At 42.2% G+C, this 5,719-nt stretch overlaps 1 long non-coding RNA gene across 2 annotated transcripts; it reads right to left on the minus strand.

The window, feature by feature from the left end:
* Window positions 1–257: 257 nt before the first annotated feature.
* On the minus strand, window positions 258–3,814 carry LOC134435723 (uncharacterized). 2 transcript variants are annotated; one of them, XR_010032071.1, is made up of 5 exons: window positions 3,654–3,814; window positions 3,267–3,398; window positions 2,978–3,075; window positions 1,921–1,997; window positions 258–571 (listed from the first exon to the last, which is right to left on the minus strand). It is a non-coding gene; the product is annotated as an uncharacterized LOC134435723 (long non-coding RNA). The 2 variants fall into 2 exon arrangements; XR_010032070.1 differs by lacking the exon at window positions 3,654–3,814 and having other exon boundaries at window positions 3,267–3,508.
* Window positions 3,815–5,719: the final 1,905 nt, after the last annotated feature.

Genomic DNA, 5,719 nt, shown 5'->3' on the forward strand with positions numbered 1-5,719 from the left:
AACTGACTCACCGGTGGGCCCCGCACCCTCGTGGGCGCGGGGCTCACCGGGAAATGTCCGCCATGCCAGATGGCCAGTCCAGCCCTGTTTCTATCCAAGATTTTGACTATCACCATTATTTTCTATTTTCATGGGGCTGGTGGCCCCGGTAGACTTCATCCAAATTTCAAAATATTTTACACAGTGTGTTTTTACTGGGTGTAGAACATTTTTACTATAGGGCCAAGGCCATATCTTTTCATAGGGGGCAACTGATGCACCCTAGTGGTGCTAAGTATTCATGAAAAAGGTAACATTAGTGAATGGGTAGCATGAATTCTGGAAATAAACAACTAAGAATCGTACACAGTGTACATTTAAAAGCAATGCAAAAACTAATGAAACAGACGGTTAGAAGGAAACAGAAATTTGAAAGTGTACTTCCATTCTGGAAGGTAACAGAGATTTAGAGCATAAACCAAAACAAACACTGCAATGGCCACAGGTACGTTACCAATGTCGTTGAGGACTCTCTGCCGATCACACGCACACGAAGACAATACGTTTCAGCTGGACCGTCCAGATCAACATCCTGGAAAACAGTAAACAAAACCCATGTTTGTTGCCGTAAGCGGTATTTGTGGGCGCAAGTTTGGGGCATTCCTGTCCACCCTAACACACCCAGAGATGGGAAAAGTAGTATAGTAGTATATTTAGTATAGTTTATGAAAGGTATGAGGAGGATGTTGACTTGTGTGCCCTCACACTGCCTGTTTAGGCAATTGAATGTGAGATCAAACTGATGTTCAATTACCTCTCTTCGTTTTTGGTGTGGCTATGACCCCATTCTGGAGTATGTTTCTCAACAGCATCGTTGGTAACTACAGTAAAAACTTTGCTTGCATGCAATTTCCCATTGGCAAAATACCAAGTCGCTAACTAACAACGGTGCTTTTGAGAAACAGGGTCATGATCTTTTCACGAGTGTTGGTGAGAAACTTTACACATACAGCTAAGTATACAGTGTGCAAAATTGTTACAATACATTACATTGCACTTAGCTGACGCTTTCATTTATTCAAAGCGACTTACATGTATTACTTTTCAGGGTATTGGTTACAGGGCCTGGCGCAAGGTGGGGTTAGGTGCCTTGCCTTAGGCACTTTAGCCATGGATGGAGATGTAGTGACAGGTCAGGGGAGATTCGAACCTGCAACCAATAGATTGAAAAACCAACTCTCTAACCACTAGGCCACAGCTGCCCCACCAGCACAATTATTAGTATTTTGAACATATTGGCCCTTTTAGGCACATTGTCAACCAAAAATTGTATGAGAGAGAAAGATATGTCAAACCCCACCCATCCAATGCAAAAGAGTCTGCTCAAAGTTTGGTCTCCTAAGGGGGAGTTGTCTAAGGTGAAACTATGAGAAAACTATTACCCTACAGCACGATCGTATTCCAGAACTGAAACCTATATTGAGTTTAAGTTTTCTTCTAAGATAACTTCTGCTGCTTCAGTAATGCGGCCTTCGCAATGTGCCACAGCAAGTGCAACACCCTCATGGGTAGATAGAGACCTGCAGAGATCTACAAATCAGAGATGACTGGTGTTGGATTGAACGTGAAATTTGGCAAAGGGTTTGTGATGATGTGAGGGTGCTTTAGCAAAGCTGGAATTGGGCAGATTCATGTTTGCAAAGAACACATAACTGAGGCCAAGATGGCACATCAATGCAAGAAGGTTTGCTGTGTCCTCCAGCAGTGTCCAGAGCGTGGATGAGATGCCAGGAGACATGTCAGGTAGCACAGGAGGAGCCCACCAGAGCCCAGCAAAATGAGCCTCGCAGGCCACTGATGTGCATGTTTATACATTAGTGCGATCTCCCTATGCCACCTAATAACGAAAAAGACAGATCCAGCTGCTGAGTTGTAACATACCACTTTGTCTGGCTCTTCATTCAGGTAGACCGTCAGCTCCTCAGCATGCACTCCCTCTTCACATCAATGTTGTCAGTCTGCGTATGAGGGCCGGTCAATGTGTGCCAGGAAACAAACATGCAGGAAAAACATTTTAACCAACAGGAAGAATAAACGCAGTACAGGTACAACCACATTAAACAAAGGACACATATCATTTATCTAGTAGCGTAGTGTATCGTTGGTACTGGCAGTGAAGTGGTACAGTACGTCACTGTTTGATATGGCATGGTGCAGCTCTGACACTTTTCCATTAGCCCCAAGTACTCGGTACTATTTCAGCACTCAGCCCTGGTTCCAAACGTACTGAAGTGATGCCAAAATGTGACGTCTGACCTTAAAAAGGTACACTGTGCAGGAAATGGTCAAAAAAGGTACTGCAACTACGCTGCTAATTGAAACTGGGCTGCCTATTGCCAAATTTGACCTTTTCATGAAAGCTTACCAAGTAATAAACTAATATTTTCTAGTATGGCCCAAATACAGTCATTTCTGCAGCTAAAAATGGCTATTTCTGGAAATTCAAAATGGCAGACCATGGAGAAGATCCCCTTTTCATGTATGAAAATAGCAATTTTTCCAGTCATAATGAATACTTAGAATTTGATGGTGGTGGTAAGTATTCATGAAAAAGGTAACATCAGTGAATGGGTAGCATGAATTCCGGAAATAAACAACTAAAACTCGTACACAGTGTACCTTTAATTCCCCTGATCATTTCATGGGAATCGCAAGCCAGACAGACATGAGAATCAAATAAAAAAATAAAATAATAATAAAACAGAGCAGCAACCACATCAACTGACCTGCAAAAGACTGTTATATAATTGCCCAGGACTGCTGTGTGTAAAGCCAGCTGTAGTTAGAACTGAGGTGAAGACAATGAGTTCAAAACTGGCTGAAGGATTCAAATTAGTGGGAGAAATGCAATATGATCCAAGACACCCTACTTCTCCCCATTACATTAGATCTTGAAATTTTAGCATTACTGTGATGCATGGCAGTGTGCATGTTTTACCTGAGTCATGGGCACCAGGATCCTCTGTATCTTCCTTGCATGAGAAGCACCTTTCTTGCTGAAGACCCGGAGCAGTGTTGTTGAAAGACCATCCAGCTCTGAGAAGAAATTCAGTAGCAAACCAACTGTCATGATCCTCTTGAACTTGGCACTTAACTTGAAACAGGGCACAAAACACATAACTACAAAATACTTGTAACTTAAGACTTGTGACAAAGGTTACAAAAAGGCCTGATGGTCTTACTAAAATGAGGAAATAAACACACAAAAAAATCAACAAATAACTTACCTCGCACATGTTAAAAAGAGCAAGCCATCTGGATTTAAAAACTGCAATCGTGGGGGCATCACAAATTACTTCATGCCTTCAATGAGCAAAGGTCTTGGTCAGTTGAGCTGAGGACCCAAACGTCTTGAATTTCTGTTGTGACCAGAAAGACAGATAAACTAATATAGGTGAAGGAGACAGCTATGCAGAGAAAAATGTAAAATAATTACAACAGATTTTACACACACACACACACACACACACACACACACACACACACACACACACACACACACACACACACACACACACACACACACACACACACACACACACACACACACACACACACACACACACACACAGCTAATAGTCATAGATTAGATACTACACAAGAACTTTCATCACCTTTTTCAGGGGCACCTTGTGAGAGGTAGCAGCTGAGGTGAGGACCCTACAAACATCTTGAATGCTGAGGAATTAATATAGGTGAAAGAGACAGTTATGCAGAGAACAAAAACCCAAATAATAGTAACATATTCTACAAAGAAATTCAGTAAATGATTAATTACAAAAAATAACAAATTAACAGTATTTATATTTGCAACAATATGCATTTCTACATCACTCAAGGTACAGTATATACTGAATGTAAATGCACTGGAATATCCTAAAGTGATCATTGATACAAAAAAACTTACTTGAGGGAATGAGGGACAGAAGGGCGTTTGCATGCGTGTTTCACTAGATACTACTGGGATTTACTTTCAACTATTTCAAAGGTCATAGCCAAGGCCTACATACATTGGTAAGTGACCCACGACATGAATCAAACCAGCTGCAAACGGCATCATCTACACACGACGCACCAATTCAAACGCGCACACACAAGCACACACAGCCCCTTCTGTCACGCAGTCTCACGTCTCGTCTTTTTTCAAACCGAAAAGTTCCACCGGCTAATCAACATTTACTGTGGCCGTACCATTGAGAGTAATGGGCCGTACACACACAGTCAGACGGAGCAATACCAAAAATCAGCGCTAACTTTACTTGCCCTGTGTCATTGATGTGTGTAGAGCTACTGATGGTATCTACGACTGGATACATTTGAAATCAGACGCACACGGGTCTCGCAACGTCAATGCATAGAACTAATACAACGTTAATGAACCAGCTGTTGTCACCTAGCATAAATTAGCTAGCTGCCCGTTATGGGCTGCCAGGTAGTTTCTTTCGCTATAACTCGCAAAGTAACCGAAAATAATGTCACACATGCAAACATGCATACAGTACAACATGGGTGACAGCTTCCAAACTCCCAACAATAGTTAAAACAAGGAGACTATATCGATACTTAGCCGCTAACCAGTTTGAATTGGTGAGAATTAGCCAGCTAAGCTTACTCTCTTGCTCATAAAACGTATGCCTTGATGCCAAAACTAAGTACACTAACGAAGCGGGTGATATAAATGTGATTCTAGGAAAGTCATGATAAATGCAAACAGTCCTACAGTTGTTTATTTTTTTGACTTACCCGCCTTCACCGAGTGTCCGCGCATCTTCCATGCATTCAGTCAAAGAACTCGGCAAGCTCGTTGTTTCCGGCTGCCACACACAATCCGCACACTACTGCCACCATCTGTTCTGGCGTTGTAAAAGCCATTGGTCATCTTATCCAAAGGAATTAGGTTGTGACAACATTACTGGATTTGGGAAGTCGTTGGTTATTGGGCATCATGCTGAAGTTACATAACTTAATTATGCCCAATCACAAAACATAATTATTCATGGTAGAAGTGACATGTTTCCCTTTGATTAATTTAGCATACACAACATATGGCTTTTTTCAGTGTAGCACCGCTTTTGCAGAGCAGCGTCTGCCTGTGTTAGTGCGTCTGTTTGTGCTTCCGTTCTTGTCCGTCCCCCAGTTTTAGTAGTAGTAGAAATACAGTCAGCAAATTGCATGTTTTATTTAGCATTGGGCATTTGATAGGGCATTTGATAATAACACAAGTGTGAGCCCTAAACAAGACCACCATGTGAATTTAAACTCGACTTTTTTTCTGTCTTGCATTCACCGTCTCCCAATCCGTCCCTAACTTATTTCGGCACTATTCAAGCCAGGAACGGGTATCCTCAGGATACAGAGTTTGCATACCTACTACACTCAGGGTGTCTGCAGGTTTTAACAAGTGAAATTTTAGACTTTTTTAGACCTTTTTTAGACCATCATGGGCAAAATTTTAGACCTTCGCGGAGTATTAAAAAATGAAATAAAGCCAGATTGTGGTCAATTGACACGCACACACACACACACACACACACACACGCGTGTGCGCGCGGAAGCCGACAGGGGAGGACAAAGGGGACAGTTGACCTGGGCCCTGAGAAAGAGGGGCCCCTGAATTGGGACCAAATTATATTGCATTTATTGAGAGGGGGACCATTTCAGATGATTTAGTCCCGGGCCC

The sequence above is a fragment of the Engraulis encrasicolus genome, chromosome 20 (genome assembly GCF_034702125.1).
Source record: "Engraulis encrasicolus isolate BLACKSEA-1 chromosome 20, IST_EnEncr_1.0, whole genome shotgun sequence".
In the NCBI taxonomy this organism is placed as follows: Eukaryota; Metazoa; Chordata; class Actinopteri; order Clupeiformes; family Engraulidae; genus Engraulis; species Engraulis encrasicolus.